Below are 19171 nucleotides of genomic sequence, written 5' to 3'. Positions count from 1 at the left end.
TGTTCTTTTCCTTCCCTTGTCTGGCTTCCATACTTTTCTCTTTCTTCACTCCAAACCGAGAGCTCCTTGAAAGGACGGGCCGCTGGTCATTTTCAGCACTGTTCTCTGTACCACTGACTCACCTGGCATAGAGTGAGTACTCACAGCCTGGGGGCAGAGTAAATAAACGTGAAGATCCTGGGGCTCCCCTTCCTCTTCTGTCCAGGTCGGTCTCTTGAGATGATCACTCTTACTAGGAAGCGCGTGCTGTTTCTGAGGCGGGAGCATGGCCAGAATGACCTCCACCATCCTTTTTCTCTCTCCAGTTGCTCCTGCAAAGCTCAGCTAGCAACCCCGACTGGGTGCCTCCTGGTGGCCCGCGCTAGCATTGCAGGACTAACCCGAACCTTCTTTCAGGTCTTCAAGGCGGAGGCTCTCCAGAGTTCCCGAGGTGAAAGTGTACTTCAGGCAGGCTGTGGAAAGACCCAGGAATCTCCTCATTTTTCATTTCCTTTTCCTCTCTTTGGGGTTTAGTTCGTTCATGTTGCATCCTCGGCTCAGACAGGGCAATAATTTCCCCCTACTTTCAAATTAGAACCTCTGGAATCCGGTTAGGGCTGGTCTTCTTTCTGGAACCCTGACTCTGGGTCCACAACTGAGCCCTCTCCTGCTCACCACAAGCCCTTGTTCCTTCAGCTCCTCTCTCCTCTGAGGGACCTCTGTGAGTGGAAAGCATTTTTCCAAGCTCTCAGACACAGGGGTCAATGGTGGAGAACCAAGGTCGACAGATTTCCCAAACATACTGAGTGAACGCTTGGGGGGCCCAACAGCAAGCACACAATGTTTAGGAAAGGAAAGCAAGTCCCTCTGTCCTGTAGCACCGTCTATACTGGGGAATGGGGTGTGTGCTCAGCCTGGTTTTAACAGCCCAGAAAAGTGGACTGTGGGACTGAGACCGTGTTCACTGGAGAACACTGAGGAGAGGGCCCACACCCAGGCAGGACTCAGGGAACGTGGAGAATCCCCCTCACGCTTTGGACTTCTGAACGCAGTGCCCGTTGCCAGGAGCAGGGTGTGGAGGCCCCTGCTCCATGGCGGAGGTGCCTCCAGCCCTTCCTGCTCTCCCAGCCCTGACACGGTGTGTTCTCTCCCTTTACCATCTCACATCGTCCCCACTGTGGACCCTATTTCTGTTTGTGCCTGCTTGTGTGAGCATGAAAATGCAGAGAGAATAATGACCCAAGTGGGGCCAGGTTGGTAGAGTTCACCAGGAACTTAGGGTCTCACTTCCAAACCAAGCATGATGGATAGGACTGCGAACTGGCTTAGGGAGCTGGGGTCCTCACTTTCCTACTGGCTTCTGCTCACATACTGTGTTCCAGACAAGTCTGCCTCTTTCTAGGCTTTGGTTTTCAAATTGTACCAAGAGGGCTTGGATAAAAAGCTGCATAAGCGCATGCACAGGCAAACGTGTTCTCTGACTCCAGCAACAATAGATGGGTTGTTGGCATGGGTGGTCTCAGGAGGCCTGTGCTCCTGATGTGGGCAAAGGCAGGCGAGCTTGTAGCGGGAGTGGCCAGGACACCTGTCCTGTCCCAGCACCAGCCAGAGGGCATGTGCAGGCCCAGGGACAGTGAGCGCACCCGTGCCCGCCTCCCTGCACAGTCACCGACACTGGACCAAGGGCTCCGCTCCGAAGGGGAGTTGTTTCTGGTGCCCCACCTGCAGCCTCTGAAAGGCCCGCATTTTCTGGAGCCCTAAGGACAGATGATTCACATGGAAGTGGTTCCCAGCAAGTAAATGGAATGTGGAAGGGATATTTGCCGTGTGTACACTCAGGCTATGAAAACATGCCCCGTGATGTGCCATACATTTCCCCTTTACAACGAAGTGAAATAAGCCCAAGGAACATGCCTGCATTTGAAAGCACATGTTGAGGATGGAAAATCCACAAATTAAAGGTTGCTGAGTCCCAGAATCTCTGACTGGAGGAAAATCAACAAGAAGAATCGCTTGCTATTGGAAACTCATTTTATTTTATTTGTATTGGGCTGTTAATGAAGAGAGCTTGCCAGGTGGCGCTAATGGTAACAACTGAGAGTGTTAGCAGCCTGGGTAGGGAGGCCAGAGGTCCCAAAGCAGCAGGAAGAAACGAACTGCAAGTGGCAGACTCCTTTCCCTTCTCTGTTGAGGACACCTGGTTCCCTCTGAACTTGACTTTTCTCAAACCTTGAGCTAACCAATGCGGTTTTCTTATGGAAACGTTTTTCTTAAGCTATGCTAATGAAACTATGTACTGGCTTTGGGATCTCACTTTCTTCAAATCGGTTCTGCTTGAGACTAACTTTTGTCTCAAACCTTGGGCTGTTAATGGCTCAACAGATCAGTATTCATGTCAATTGTTTCCTGGCTGGGGACGACACACCTTGTGCCATTCTATCTCGAAAACGCTCATTGTGGGAGGGGGGCCTGGTGACATGCCCTCAGCCTTGAGGCATCTCCTGACCCAAGACGAAGTCTGCCCAAACCCATGTCCATTGAGTCGGTGATGCCATCCAACCATCTCATCCTCTGTCATCCTCTCCTGCCCTCAATCTTTCCCAGCATCAGGGTCTTTGCAAATGACTCAGCTCTTCTCATGAGGTGGCCAAAGTATTGGAGTTTCAGCTTCAGCATCAGTCCTTCCAATGGATATTCAGGAATGATTTCCTTTAGGATGGACTGGTTGGATCTCCTTGCAGTCCAAGGGACTCTCAAGAGTCTTCTCTCTCAGGACTATGTGCCTGGTAGCCATGGGGATAAGATGCCTTTGGCTGAGCTGGCCTCCCAGACTGACAAACATGAGATTCCATACCAAGATTTCCCATTGCCAAAAGGCTTGTAATAATCCCCTATATAGTCGGTCACCTTTGTAAGCTTTATGGCACCCATTGGTGTAGGCTACAATGTCTAACCAGCTGACTCTTCTGATTTTGAATCATGGCTGTAACCTGACTGTATCTCCCTTTAACACTTTCCAGGCTAGGTTTAAGGAATTTGGGGATGAGTACACTTGCAACCCACTCCAGTATTCTTGCCTGGAAAATCCCATGGACGGAGGAGCCTGGGGGGCTACAGTCCACGTGGTCGCAAAGAGTCGGACACGACTGAGCGACTTCATTCACTCACACTTAAGGTATATAAGGTTTTCAAAAAAGTCGGTCGGGGTCCTTGGCTAAGAGGAGACTGTGCCTTGGGCCTGCCAGTGTAATAAACTGCACTCCACTATCTGCATGCTGAAGACTTTGACTGTGTGGATCACAATAAACTGTGGAAAATTCTGAAGCAGATGGGAATACCAGACCACTTGACCTGTCCTTGAGAAACCTGTATGCAAGTCAGGAATCAACAGTTAGAACTGGACATGGAACAACAGACTGGTTCCAAATAGGAAAAGAAGTATGTCAAGGCTGTATATTGTCACCCTGCTTATTTAACTTATATGCAGAGTATATCATGAGAAACCCTGAGATGGAGGAAGCACAAGCTGGAATCAAGATTGCTGGGAGAAATATCAATAACCTCAGATATGCAGATGACACCACCCTTATGGCAGAAAGTGAAGAAGAACTAAGAAGCCTCTTGATGTAAGTGAAAGAGGAGAGTGAAAAAGTTGGCTTAAAGCTCAACATTCAGAAAACTAAGATCATGGCATCCGGTCCCATCACTTCATGGGAAACAGATGGGGAAACAGTGAAAATAGTGGTTGACTATTTTTATGGGCTCCAAAATCACTACAGATGGTGATTGCAGCCGTGAAATTAAAAGATGCTTACTCCTTGGAAGGAAAGTTATGACCAACCTAGACAACATTATTAAAAAGCAGAGACATTACTTTGTCAACAAAGATCCATCTAGTCAAGGCTATGGTTTTTCCAGTATTCATGTATGGAGGTGAGAGTTGGACTATAAAGAAAGCTGAGTGCTGAAGAATTGATGCTTTTGAACTGTGGTGTTGGAAAAAAAACCCTTGAGAGTCCCTTGGACTGCAAGGAGATCTAACCAGTCCATCCTAAAGGAGATCAGTCCTGGGTGCTCATTGGAAGGACTGATGTTGATGCTGAGACTCCAATACTTTGGCTACATGATGCGAAGAGGTGAGTCACTTGAAAACACCCTGATGCTGGGAAAGATTGAGGGCAGGAGGAAAAGGGGACAACAGAGGATGTGATGGTTGGATGGCATCACCAACTCAATGGACATGGGTTTGGGTAGATTTGGGAGTTGGTTATGGACAGGGAGGCCTGGCATGCTGCAGTTCACGGGCTCGCAAAGAGTTGGACACAACTGAGCGACTGAACTGAACTGACTCTCTGAAATGTCCTTCTGAATGAGTTTGTTTCTCAGAATGCGGGGTTACAACAGATTTGCTAAATGAGGGAAAAGCACAGTTTGATTCTCTACCTTACAAGCTCCAAGGTATGCCGGCTGTATCCCATTGCTTCAGATGTCTATTGATTCCTTGGCATTAACTCTGGACTCCTATTCTCAAATGGCTAAAAGTCCATAGATTTTCCACTTCCATCTTCTGTTTCAGTTATTTGTGATTGTGATGAATTTAATTCAGATGACCATTATATTTATTACCATGGGCAAGAATCCCTTAGAAGAAATGGAGTAGTCCTCAAAGTCAACAAAAGAGTCTGAAATGGAGTACTTGGGTACAATCTCAAAAATGACAGAATGATTTCGGTTCATTTCGAAGGCAAACCATTCAGCATCAAAATAATTCAACTCTGTGCCCCAACCACTAATGCCAGAGAAGAACAAGGCCTTCTAGAATTAACACGAAAAAAAAAAAAAGTTCTTTTCATCATAGGGGTTGTTGTTCAGTCGCTCAGTAGTGTCTGACTCTTTTGTGACCCTATGGAATGAAGTACAGACTTTCTGTCCTTCAACATCTTTCAAAGTTTGCTCAAACTTATGTCCATTGAGTTGATGATGCCATCCAACTGTCTCATCCTCCGTCATCCCCTTCTCCTCCTGCCCTCAGTCTTTCCCAGCATCAGGGTCTTTTCTAATGAGTCAGCTCTTTGCATCAGGTGGCCAAAGCATTGGAGGTTCAGCTTTAGCATCAGTCCTTCCAGTGAATATTCCGGGTTGATTTCCTGTCAGATTGACTGGTTTCATGTCCTTGCTGTCCAGGAGACTCTCAAGAGTCTCCTCCAGCACAACAGTTCAAAGGCATCAATTCTTTTGTGCTCAGTCTTTTTTATTGTCCAACTCTCACATCCATACACGACTACTGGGAAAACCACAGATTTGACTATATGGACCTTTGTAGGCAAAGTCTCTCTGCTTTTTAATATGCTGTCTAGGTTCATCCTAGCTTTTCTTCTAAGGAGCAAGCATATTTTAATTTCATGGCTGCAGTCAACAAACTACAGTGATTTTGGAAACCAAGAAAATAAAGCCTGTTACCGTGTCTGTTTTCCATTCTATTTGCCATGAAGAGAAGATGCCATGATCATCATTTTTTTTTTATGTTGAGCTTTAAGCCAATTTTTTTCACTCTCCTCTTTCAGCTTCATCAAGAGACTCGTTTTTTCCTCTTTGCTTTCTGCCATAAGGGTGGTGTTATCTGCATATCTGAGGTTATTGATATTTCTCCTGACAATCCTGATTCCAGCTTGTGATTCATCCAGCCCAGCATTTTGCATGATGTATTCTGCATATAAGTTAAATAAGCAGGGTGACAGTATACAACCGTGACATACTCCTATCCCAATTTTGAACCAGTCAATTGGTTCCATTTCATGTTCTAACTGTTGCTTCTTGACCTGCATACAGGTTTCTCAAGAGGCAAGTAACGGGATTTGGTATTCCCCTCTCTTGAAGAATTTCCCACACTTTGTTGTGATCCACACAGTGAGAGGCTTTGGTGTAGTCAATAAAGCAGGAGTAGATGCTTTTCTGGAACTCTCTTGCTTTTTCTTTGATCCAACAGATGTTGGAAATTTGATCTCTTGTTTCTCTGCCTTTTCTAAATCCAGCTTGAACATCTGGAAGTTCTTGGTTCACATACTGTTGAGGCTGGCTTGGAGAATTTTGAGCATTACTTTGCTAGCATGTGAAATAAGTGCCATTGTGCAGTAGTTTGAACATTCTTTGGCATTGCCCTTCTTTGGGATTGGAATGAAAACTGACTTTTTCTAGTCTTGTGGTCACTGCTGAGTTTTCTAAATTTGGGGGGCATATTGAGTGCAGCACTCTTACAGCATCATCTTTTAGGATTTGAAATAGCTCAGTTGGAATTCCATCACCCCCACTAGCTTTGTTTGTAGTGACTGGAATGCAAAAGTAGGAAGTCAAGAGATACCTGGAGTAACAGACAGGTTTGGTCTTGGAATACAAAATGAAGCAGGGCAAAGGCTAACAGAGTTTTGCCAAGAGAACGAGCTGGTCATAGCAAAAACCCTCTTCCAGCAACACAAGAGATGACTACATATGGACATCACCAGATGGTCAATACCAAAATCAGATTGATTATATTCTTTGCATCCAAAGATGGAAAAGCTCTATACAGTCAGCAAAAACAAGAGCAGGAGTTAACTACAGCTCAGATAATGAGCTCGTTATTGCAAAATGCAAACTTAAATTGAAGAAAGTAGGGAAAACCATTAGGACATTCGGGTATGATGTAATCAAATCCCTATGGGTATACAGTGGAGGAGACAAATAAATTCAAGGGATTTAGGTCTGATAGAGTGTCTGAAGAACTATGGATAGAAGTTCATAAAATTTTTCAGGAGGCAGTGACCAAAACCATCCCCCAAAGAAAGAAGTGGTTGTCAGAGGAGGCCTTACAAAGAGCTGAGAAAAGAAGAGAATTGAAAGGCAAAAGAGAAAAGTAAAGATATACCCATCTGAATGCAGAGTTCCAAAGAATAGAAAGGAGAGATAAGAAAATCTTCTTAACTGAACAATGCAAAGAAATAGAGGAAAGCAACAGGATGGGAAAGATTAGAGAGCTCGTTGAGATAGCTGGAGATACGCACTATGTGACAGTGGCCAAGCTACATTTTATTTGGGGCAAAACGAGGACTGAGCCCAGGAGACAGTATCTGAGATAATTCTGAGAGACTGCTCCAAAGAGGCAGTGGGGGGAGGTTAGTATATAGGATTTTGGTGAATGGGGAGTTCAATGCAATCAAGCACTTATTTTACAAAAGGTTTTCTGCTGGTCCCGAGCTGATGTCACCATGAAGGGAATTAGTGATTTTCTAGATATGAAGAAATGTAAGAGTTGGGATCAAGAAATCAGTTCCTGAAAATATCTGACTATCTAAAAGACCTGTTCCAGCAGTTTCCCTGGAGCAGAGTGCCTGGCTCTCTACCCTAGGTTCCCCTCAGCAGAAGTTGACGGTCCACAGCTTCAGCAGCACAGGGTCAATCTCCGCTGAGGCAGCTGGCAAATCCCCTGTTGCAGGTGAGTCTCTGGCCAATGCTCCTCACAAGTGCTAATTTGTAGCTGACATAGATATCACGTGGACGCAGTTGAGAAAATATTGAAAAGGTAAAGCAGAGATGTATTAAAGCGCGCTATGTTAGGTTTGTCAACCGCAAACTGGCACTTGCAATGGTCACTTGCCTTCCACCTCTACAAGGATCAGATAATGTGCTGCTGCAGCTGCTGATTTTCAACACCCCTTGAAAGCAGTTCAGGCTGGAGAGCAGAAATGAAGACCCCTGTGCTCTGGGAAAAACTGGTGGAACAAGTCTTCAGATAGATATTTTCAGGAGTCAAGTTTATAAGGCCAATTCTTGTATCTCCTAGTATCTAGAAAAGGGCTAAAATCCTTCATGGTGGTTAAGTTGACAGGTTTTATATTTTAAGGAATCAGAATTTATTATACTTTTGCTTTCCCATTGAGAAATGGAATATTTCCTGCCATATCAGTAACAAATGATTTCACAGTCATCAGTGATTGCAGCCACCAGCCAAAGGTGAGCTGGTGAAGCCCTGAGGGGACTCAGGAGGGAAAGACTATCTGCCCTCTGGCAGCCTTCAGACTGCAGCTATGCCCCATGGCGAGCCCTGAGGGAACTCAAGATGTGAAAATGCGGTAGGATATAGATGGGTCCCAGGCTGCACACCTGGTGATTGTCAAGGGGAGTAAAGTTGAAGCTTTGCTCTCACCCAGACACTCCAAGGACAAAGCTAGTGGCAAACACTGAGCTCTGCTGAAGTAGAGATACAGTGCCCACTCCTTAGGTCAAGGAGGACTTCTCTGTGCACACATGTGCAGGAAGGCTTGTTGAGGGTCAGAAAGGGAAGGGAGTCCCATCCCATAAGTGTGGACATACACCTACAGGCTTGTGTGGTGGAATCCATATTAGCAGAAATTTGCACAAGCCTCTTAGGGGCAAAGGACCAGCCATGTGTGAGAAAAGAAACAAAGTAATTGGCCAAATCTAAACAAAGACCCTATATAAGGACACTCCTATATGAGTGTTTTCTTTTTCTTTTTTTTCTGATCTTATTTTTTTCTTTATTTGATCTAATATTATGCCAAAAGTGAAGACTTATAGAGCCCATACACAAAGCGTAATAGTGAAAAGTTTAGAAAGAAACTGGACCCAAGGTGCGTGTTGAGTCACTGACTCAGAGCCTATAGTGGTCTTCCGTCTCTGCCTTCTAGTACATGGCCATGCCTGTATCTGTAGCTTTATCACTGGTCTCCAGAGGAATCTCAGGAGAGTTGTGTACGATACACACAAATGGGAGTCCCACTCCCGCCTTCAAGGTAACAGGTCAGAACTGAGTTTATAACATTGTAATCTACCGCAAAGCCTGCATAAATGTCAGTACCATCCCCCAGATGCCCAGAATAGACACGTAGGTGGCATTCCTGTCCATACCTTACTTTTTATCTCCAGTTATATCATTTTTACTCTCAAATATGTTTCAGTTTGCATCTCTTCTCTTTACTTCTGTTGTGATGTTTTGTGTCTGCTGCTGCTGCTGCTGCCAAGTCGCATCAGTCGTGTCCGACTCTGTGCGACCCCATAGACGGAAGCCCACCAGGCTCCCCCGTCCCTGGGATTCTCCTGGCAAGAACATTGGAGTGGGTTGCCATTTCCTTCTCCATATACGAGTATTTTAAATCAGCTTCTTACTGCACTCCCCATTCAGGACACCCGTGCTCCTCTCCCAGTGTGTGTTACTGTCATGCTTCTGACATAAATAAATTATTTCTGAGTGCTCTCCTATGTGTTGCACTGTGTCTCTATATAAAAAACTTTGCACCTGTTCTGCAGTTTTTGCCTCCTTGAAACATTTTTGCTTTCAAATGGAGTAAGAATCAAGGAAGTTAGCTTGTAGCCTCTAGCCACTGGTGGACTGGCAGCTGGGTTCATTTCCTAGATGGGGAAATGAGATCCTACTTCAAGACTAAGACTGTGCCCCCAGTGCAGGGGGCCTGGGTTCTGTCCCTGGTCAGGGAATTAGGTCCCACATGCCACAACTAACATGTCCCACGTGCCACAGCCCAGTCTTGGCACAGCCAAATAAATAAATAAAGACTGCTATTCCTTCCAGGACAAAACCACAGGATCCTGTCCCCAAACAGCTGAGATGCGTATCAAAGGAATGATTTCAGTGAGGCCAGCCTCTTGCATCTTCCCACACATAGAAAAGTGCTAAATTCATTCACTTGAGATATCTGGCTTTCTTTTAATTAACAATAATCTTTGATGTTCTGACTACTTGCCCTTTGTGCAAAACTTCTATGTAACCTAGCTCCCCCTCACCTCAGAGCAGTTCCCTCGGTTTTCTTGAGGTGCTGTCTCCCTGTTTGGAAATCCTAAACATTCCTGCTGAATAAAATGTAACTCTAAACTTGTAGGTTGTGCATAATTTTAAGCCAGCACTTCACTGTCTTTAAAGGAATAAAATTATTTGTAATATATGTAATATATACTTCTTAGGGGCTTCTGTGGTGGCTCAGATGGTAAAAAATCCACCTGCCAATGCAAGAGATTTGGCTTTGATGCCTGGGTCAGGAAGATCCCCTGGAGAAGGAAATGGCAACCCACTCCAGGACTCTTGCCTGGGAAATCCCATGGACAGAGTCTCAGAGAGTCAGACGCAACTGAGTGACAACAGCATCTGCAACAACAACGACCTCCGCCTAAACTTGCTCGTGTCCCATCCATCACCTTATCTGTCCACGGAGAAGGTTTTGTGTAGACCTGGGAAGACGTGTATTCTGGTTCCATTGGGTGGAATGTTCTATATATGTCTCTTAATGTAATTTGGTCTAAAGTTTGGTTTAATTCCAACACGTCATTCTTGATTTTCTGTTTGGATGATCTATCCATTGCTAAGACTGAGATGCTGAAACCCCCTCCATTGTTGTAATGTTGTCTATTTTTTCCTATAGGTCAGTTATTATTTGCTTAAAATACTTAGGTGACCCAATGTTGTTTTATATATTTGCATATGTAAGTGTGTGTGTGTGTGTGTGTGTGTGTGTGTGTGTGTATACTTTTTGATGTATTAACCCTTTGTCATACAATGGCCTCCTTTGATGTTTGTTATCATTTTTCTTAAAGTCTATTTTGTCTGATATAAGAATTACTATGCCCCCCTTCCAGAGAAGGCAATGGCAACCCACTTCAGTACTCTTGCCTGGAAACTCCCATGGACGGAGGAACCTGGTAGGCTGCAGTCCATGGGGTCGCTAAGAGTCAGACACGACTGAGCGACTTCACTTTCACTTTTCACTTTCATGCATTGGAGAAGGAAATGGCAACCCACTCCAGCGTTCTTGCCTGGAGAATCCCAAGGACGGAGGAGCCTGGTAGGCTGCCGTCTATGGGGTCGCACAGAGTCGGACACGACTGAAGCGACTTAGCAGCATGCCCCCTTCCTTTCTGTTTTCATTCCTGTGAAATACCTTTACCTACCCCCTCACTTTGAGCCTTTGTGTATCCTTAAAGCTGAAGTGAGTTTCTTGTAGACAACATATACTTGGGTCTTTTTTTTTAAGCATCAGTGTCTTTTTATTGGTGAACCCACTCTATTTGCATTTAGACTGGGTATTGATTATAAGAGCTGACTCCTGCCATCTGAGTGATTGCTTTCTGGTTGTTTTTTGTCTCCATTGATTCCCTTTCCCTTTGTTTCTGCCTACTTTTGTATATTTCTTGCATCTTTCTATATTTCTTGCATCTACTCTAGATTTTTAATGTGGTTACCATGGAGCTTACATTAAAATTTTATACCTAAAACAAGCTTGTCTTGTGCTGATGGCAACCTGGCTTTTTTAGCTAATAAAGTGGCTCCGCCATTTAACTCTTCCTCTGCAATGTTCTGATGTTCCGGTTCTCTCTTTTATGCTGTGTGTTTGGTGATAAGGTATATTAGCTGTAGTTACTTTTAGTCATCCTTTCCTTGAGCCTTTATACTTGAGCTTGTTAATATACCATTCTTCTAAGTAATTGGAATTAACTAAATCTGACTATACATTTTTACCTGACCTAGTGTGTTATATACTTTTGTATGTGTTCATGTGTTACTTTGCATCTCTTTTATTCTGCTTGAACTTCTTCAGCATTCTTTGCAAGGCAGATCTGGTGGTGATGAACGCCCTTAGCTTTTCCTTAGGAAAACCTTTATTTTCCCTTCATATTTGAAGGATGTTTGGTGAATAGAGTTTTTCTGGTTGGCAATTTTTATTGCTCTGCCCTCTGAATATTTCATTTTACTCTCTCCTGGCCTGTAGTTTTCTTCTGAGAAATCCTCTGATAGCCTCGTGGGGTTTCCTGTGTCAGTTATAGTCATGCCTGTAAGTAAATCAGACATTCCTATTTTAGATAGGAAAATTTAATCAGTATTTTGTAACAACAGTAAGGAAAATTGTCGTGATCTTGGTGCTGGTTGGAAAAGAATTTCCTGACATGAGACAGAGTGAGAGGGAAATAAAGTTTCTTAGCGTGGGAGATGCTATTAGAACAGCAGGCCAGCTCAAGAGAGAACCGTCTTTGAACAGGGGCCCTTAGTCCAATTTTATATCCAGGGTACAGGGAGCAGGATACGGGTCTTGCTGGTCATTGCTGATTGGATGAGAAGGAGGGTGGAGAGTAAAGCAAAGACCTTCTCCCTATGGGCTAGGAGGGGAGACAGGTTGTACTGCTCAGAAGGACCTGAAATCCGTTAGTAGTTACACCATGGGGGAGGGAAGGACGATCAGGGTGTGGTTCTCCGTTCCTGCATTTCGTTCCCCCTTGGTTTTCTCTGCTCTTCTGTCCTTGGGTCTCCACCTTCCTCCCTCTCTTTATTTTTAGGGCCAATTCTTTGGCCCCCTTTGAGACTCTGCTCACGTCTAACTATCTACCTATTTCCCTTCTCAGGCATTTGGGAACCCGGTCTCAGGGGAAAGGGGTGATGACCACTCTGGCTTCTTCAGGCTGGAGGGGCGTTGTGGGGCTCTAGGTTCCCTTTGCCTGCTCTCTGCCAGGATGCCTTTACGGAGGGAGATGAGAGTCCATGGAACGATAAGGCGGCACGTTTCAGCGTCGTCTGGGTGTTGGCCAGGGAATATTCTTGTCAAACTATCACTTGGAGATTTATTGTTTTCTAGAAGAAACAAACTTAACAAGAAAGTTAAAGACACATGGCCCAAAGATTGAGAGAAGCAGAAAAGCTCCCGAGGAGCTAGCCAGGAGAACCAGGACCAGACATTGGGTCATGACATTAGTGTTTCTCTGGGTGCAAGAAGAGGTGAGAAGCTGGGCTCATAAAAACCTTTACCTGAAAACATCCGACTCCCTGAAGGCCGGTTCTTCTGGGTTTTTCCCAGAGCAGAGTGCCTTATTTCTAATCTCCACCTTGAACTCCTTTCAAGGTCAGCAGCTTGCAGTGGTCACGATGTAATCTTTGTAGAGACAGCTGGCAAGTGCCAACTTCCAGTCAGCAGGGTCCCTTCATAACCACATATTTGACCATGCTTTGGGGGCATTTCAGGGCCCTCGTGTCTCAGGTCTAATGAAGATTCCATTGACAGGCCATTGTGTGCTGTTACTAGACCAGACCTTGCAAGTAGCAAAAGTCTCAGGACCACACCTGTCTTACTAGCCTCTTGGCCCAGGAGAATATTCCTCTTGTTGCTTCTTTCCATATCTAGAGTTACATTATTACATTCATTGATCTCATCAGTTCAGTTCAGTCACTCAGTCGTGTCCGACTCTTTGTGACCCCATGAATCGCAGCACGCCATGCTTCCCTGTCCATCACCGACTCCCGGAGTTCACTGAGACTCACATCCATCAAGTCAGTGATGCCATCTAGCCCTCTCATCCTCTGTCGTCCCCTTCTCCTCCTGCCCCCAATCCCTCCCAGCATCAGAGTCTTTTCCAATGAGTCAACTCTTCGCATGAGGTGGCCAAAGGACTGGAGTTTCAGCTTTAGCATCATTCCTTCCAAAGGAATGTGTGGTTAGATTTTAAACTATTGATTCAAAAGTATAATTTTCTCTTGAAATGTGATTTCTGCTTCTAAATTCAAGGAGGAGTGTCTGGACTTCCTTAAGGGGCACACTTAAGAGTGGTAGCAAAAGAGGAAGGCATGTCCTGCTGAGAGCTTGTGATGTAGGGAAGTTAGAGGCAGGCTGACAGGAACAGGGGCGCCCAAGGGATTGCTTAGAGGAACATATTCCCGCCGATTTGTTTCTAATTGGAAAGGATAAATGAGGAAACAGTCACTGACCAAGACCGGAATGTGAGGCCTAGTGCTGCAGAATTTGGGGGTCTGGATTTCCAGAATGGTTGCTGCGGGGCATGGGGCAGGGCCTCGTGGGTTGTAGGGAGTTCCCTCTGCTTTTAAACGTATATTTAGACATATTGAAACTCCTTTGGTCATCTTGAACTGAGCAGCTAGCTATTTTGTGGGTAAACTTTATCACTAATTACACACAATGGTAATAACCATAATAGTAATTTTCATTATTGGAGATTTTAGTATTCCTCATCTACTACAACCTACAGTATAACATAACCACGGCAACCTACAATATAGCAGAACTGAAAGCGCCAAAGTTGTCTGGCCACCTGGTCGACCTGTTGGCGGTGACCAGCCGGCTACAAACAAACAGCATGAATGCTACCTGGACAAATTCTGATCACAGGGCGAAGGTCCAGCACCACCACTGCACTCATTTCCTACGAGTTCGCCGCAGGTTGCATTTCTCTCCCCTAAGCGTCCTCCCGTCCACTTGTGTTCAGAGGCTCTTCCAGAACCATAGACCGAGCCAGGGTCCGTACCCTGGTTCCCTCAGCGGACGGCCCCGACCACTCTTTGGGTCTCAAACACTTGTTTGGTGCCTCTGATCACCGAGGCCGAGCAGGACTAGAGCCGCGCGTTGGGCGGCCTCCTTGCTCGCCCACGGAGGGGGACCCGTGTGTGGTTCACACAACCCCCGAGCCCGCAAGAACAGCAGAAACTACATGCGGTCCCCGCGAAGACGCAAGCCCGCTCACGAACGATCGCAGAGTATGGTGACACGACAGCGTCTGTCCCGGAGCAGCTTACCCCGCCGCCCGGCTCTGGTGCGCACCTGGGCCTCCAGGCGGCGAGGACGTGGCGCAGGGAGATGCGAGCCCGGTGATCGCGGTGCCGGCTGGGCGCGCAGTCCAGCGACGCTTTGTTCCGCGCCTCCGGCAAGGCCCCACTCCGGGGGAGGACGCACGGGATTCACGGACGGCAGGCGGGAACTCTGCGCCGTCTGCCGACGGAGACACACGGCTACTCAGACGAGGCGGGAAAACAAAATGTGGCCCCAGGACACCGCGCGGTGCACCTTCACTCTCCTGGCCGCGAGCTGTACCCCAGGCGGACGAAACGTTCGGATCGCCGCACAGCTTCTAGATACACGGCCCGTCCTCGCCACGCAAGCCTAAACGTTCAACTCTAGCGGGAGCAGGACGCGTCCAGGTTCGGAGACGGGGCCCAAGCGCGCTCGCCAACGAGCCCTGCGAGCACGGCTTCGGCCAGGCTGTCCAAGGCCCAGAGCCTGGAGCGGGAGGACCGCGGAGGGGAGACGAACGCCCCTAACGGTGACCCAGGAGCCTGGCCGCCGAGCCACAGGCACTCCGGCGCGGAAGACCCTCTTCCTGCGCGCTCCCAAGCCCCGCGGATGGAAGGACGAGGAGAGATGCTGGTCGACCAGAACAAGCGGCAACCCACCACCGAGGTACGAGACCGCCTCACAGACCCGCAGGTCCAATCTTCAGCAGGAACAAGCAGGCCCAGGTCTCCGCAGTACCGCTGTTATCGCCGCCCGTGCTGCCAGTCTCTGGAGCTCTGCGCCGCGTTCGCCGGCTGAATAGCAGTCCTTATGAAGGACAGGAACGCTCTAAAAGCGGCCGCCAGGGGCGCCCGACAACCGCTTCGAGTGTCCCCGGGACGAGTCGCCGGCAGGCCGCAGCGGCGCCGACCGCCCTTACGTCCGAGCTCGCCCGGGGCCTCTGCCTCGGAGGGGACTCCCCGCTCGGGACAGCGCGACGCGGCGTCGCGGAGCGGCCCAGGCGGCAGACGAGGGCGGGCGGAGAGCGGGAGGCCGCGGCGGAGAGGCCCTCCCCGCGAGACTGCAGGGCCGCAGGCCAACCTGAGCAAGGGAGATTCTGCAGGGGGCTGGGCTGTGTGAACTGTGAGCTGGAACCGTGAAAGTAAAACAGAAAGAACAAAAGCACGGAATACGTTTTATTCTGTAATTTCAGAGTTGAGATGTTACTAAAGCACAAAAATACAAGGCTCAGAAGCCATAAAGGAAACGACTGAAAACTTGACTATGCAATTGGCCTTTTAGTCTTTACCAAGCAAAGCCAGGTGACAAAAAATGGGTGTGTGAGAACATTTGTGCAACTAAATATATATTAAGAATGTTGACATCAGCATTACGTAATAATAGAATATTTAGAAAACACGGCAAGGGACCAGTTAAGTACATTTTCAGTGCATTCACGTAACACAAGATTGTCAATTTGCTTTTTGGTTTATTGCTGTTGTTTAAATGAGTTAGATCCATAGGTATTGACTTGGAAGATGACGAAGGCAAACTGTCAAATGAAAACAGAAAATTTTAGCACTTCCAGGGGTGTATATATATATATACCTTTTTTAAAAGTGAAGTGGACATATAAAGAGTTAGAATAGCTAAAGCGGTTTTAAAGAGCAAGAATCAAGTCTTCCCTGTAGCCTGGTGTCTGGACAGAAAGACGTGCCAGAAACAAAGATGGGCCACACTACGTGCTTTTCTGCTCCCTCCTGCTATAGTCTTGGGACAGGCAGCCGGCATCTCAGCCCCTCCACGTCTCTGCTTCACTAACACCCACAGCCCCTGCAGGCAATCAGAACTCTGACTCTGCAGGCCTGGGATCCCTATGTCCACAGTCTCTTCCTTCATGTCAGGAGCCTCGAGCAATTCACTTGGTTTGCCCAATCATCCATGCCCAGAGCTGCTGGCTCTAACATACAGCTGTGTAGTCCTTCTCTCCATAAGCTTTGAGCTGATATCCTAAGGGAAGACCATTCCCCTCACAAAACAGGTATGACCCACGGGAACAACCGGAAGTTTGCACCTGGACCCATGATACAAATTCTGTGTGCACACTCAACTCCCAAAGACACTACCCTTTCCACTGTGCTGTTTGCATGGCATGACCATTGCTTACTTGAAGCATCCAGGCTCACTTATGTGGCAGGAAGAAATATGACACACACACACACACATGCACACACACCCACGTACAAACATAGAGGCACACACACACCCCAGGAGCTAATCTGGACTCCTGCTAGGGCTGGCAATGGTGGGAGCAGAAAAGAGATCATTGTTGCTGCTTCTCGGGTCCTCTGCGCTGGCAGACCCTGGTTGCTTTGCTGACTTCACCATGGGGAGTGCGGGCTTGGGGCGCCCTAGTCTGCAGTTTGCTGTCCAGCGCCCTGCACTTTATTCGGTCCACTCTACCCTCTCTCCTCAATGCACAGTCACCATTAAGAAATAAGAATCGACACATATTGCATTCAATTTTCAAACTTGAACAAAGTTTAAGAACAGAGAGAAACGGAGTTATTGTCAAGAAGGTAGTGAGGAAGCTTTATTTATCTGTTTTATAGCTACCAAAATGTTCAAATATAGTCTATAAAAGCTTAATATTTTTTAAAATTAGGAAAAATAAATAATCCCTCATTACTCCTTCTTGCGCATCACCACCTCTGCCCCAGCTTCTGTCACACTGGGCTCACCTGACGACATGCCTGTTCTCCTGGTTTGGAGACTTCTTTCACACTCATCACTATCCTCTATGCTCATTACACACCTGAGGCCATTGTAGCCATTCACATGGTAAGTCAGGGGATTTTTCTCTAGTGAGCCTGAAGGTTGTATTTTTTTTTTTTCCCTTTTAATAGAAACCTCTCCCATCTGTCCTCTAAAGTCACAACCTTTACAGATGCTGTAACAAGTGGGTGTGAATGACAGAAAGAGGGTGTTTTCATATCAGTCCCTGAGCTGCCATATGCCTAACAGAGTGGTGGATGTTACTGGCATTAGTATTTCCTGGGTGGTGTTAGAAGATCCAAGCTGAAAGGAGAAACCGGACAATTTGACAAGACACAGATCAAACCTGGACTGAGAGCAAGTCCCTCTCATTGTTTCAAGGTCAAGAACTCAGCCACCACTGTCCTCCTCTGCATCATCATGCAGGACTGTTGAAACTGATCAGATAAAGCTGGGGAGATGGAAAGAAGTCATGAGAGCCAAGCCTTTAAAGCCCTGCTAGATACTCCAGGCATGAGTCCCCAACCATTCACCTGGGGGTGACTCCTCTCACCAAACCACGGGCATGCAGAGAAATAGGGAACCCTCCTTTCTCTGGGGTCAAAGGTAAAACACTAGGGGGCTGCTGCTACTGCTGCTAAGTCGCTTCGGTCGTGTCCGACTCTGTGCGACCCTATAGATGGCAGCCCACCAGGCTCCCCCATCCCTGGGATTCTCCAGGCAAGAACACTGGAGTGGGGTGCCATTGCCCTCTCCAAAAATACTATGGGCTACTCCCCGCATAAACAATGTAGTAATATTTCCATTTTACACAGAAAAAAATGAAAGTCATGAGCTTTATACTCTGATTAGATCTACTTATTCAGAGTTATTTAATTAATACTCAATTCCTATGATTTACATCAAATCCCAGGAAACCCTCACAGTGATCATTTGGGGAATCTTGACTCCACAGAACAAACACCACTCTCAAACATTTCCATAACTAATTCTTGATCAAATGCATCAGGCTTTGTTCTCCAATACCCACTGAAGTCATTTAGAGTCCCCACCCTTCCTGCTGTGCCCTTCCCTGACCCACTGGATGCAAGTGCCTTCAGTCATCTTGAGTCCTCCCCATGTGGGAATCAGGCAGCTTTGGAGCCCGAACCTTAGTTCTGTCATGGCCTCAGATATGTGACCAAGCCACTGTGAACCTTTTCAGTGGTAGGTGAAACAACATTAAGGGTCATGTCTTGGTGAAAGGTCAGGCACTCTGGTCACACAGATAAGCTCTTAAACCCCCTTGCACAGGAAAGAAGCAGGAGCACATACATCATGAGTCCCCTGGTGGGTGTCACAGTCCCACAGGGCAGACACGCTCATCAAATGCAGAGGAAGTTTAATTTGGGGTGAAATCTAGTTGACACCTTCAGAGGCATGGTGAAATACTACATGGATTTCTGTCCTGCTAAATATTATTGGCAGAAACATTCTTCATTTCATAATTTTTGTATAGGAAGGTATTTGTCTCTAAGGAAGGAAAATTAATTACTTTCTTCATCAAACAAATTTGTGTGCTCACTCAAAACATATTCTGATATTTAGTTGACACCCTCCATCTTCTTAAAAGATAAGAAATATAATCATTTGTTTCATTTCACCCTGCTCATCTCCAGGTTTCCCATTTTCCCAAAAGGGTGTGCCTCCTCTGAGTACAAGTCCCACCTACTCCCTTGTCTTCATAAGAGAGCTCAGGCCTCAACCATAAGTTCGCTCTTGAAATAAATACCTCAGATGATCTAGTGGCCCCAGGAGAATGAGAAGCTATCTCTAGTATGGTGAGAATCCTTGAGTTCCCTCCCCAACTAATCTGCCAAGTCTCCCCTGCT

The 19171-nt window shown here is 46.7% G+C and overlaps 1 pseudogene across 1 annotated transcript in view; it reads right to left on the bottom strand.

Moving 5' to 3' along the window:
* The window catches only part of LOC147374744 (small ribosomal subunit protein uS2 pseudogene), a 41004-nt pseudogene extending 25103 nt beyond the window's left edge, over positions 1 to 15901 (bottom strand). The window contains exon 1 of the transcript XR_015154234.1: positions 12776 to 15901. The product of XR_015154234.1 is annotated as a small ribosomal subunit protein uS2 pseudogene (transcript). The remainder of the gene's footprint in view (positions 1 to 12775) is intronic.
* Between the last annotated feature and the right edge of the window lie 3270 nt (positions 15902 to 19171).

This window comes from Bos grunniens, chromosome 3 (genome assembly GCF_055505025.1).
Source record: "Bos grunniens cultivar Pamir isolate PY7600 chromosome 3, Bosgru_T2T1.0, whole genome shotgun sequence".
NCBI classification, from domain to species: Eukaryota; Metazoa; Chordata; class Mammalia; order Artiodactyla; family Bovidae; genus Bos; species Bos grunniens.
Note: the sequence above shows the minus strand (reverse complement) of the source record. Positions and strands in the feature narration are given on the sequence as shown.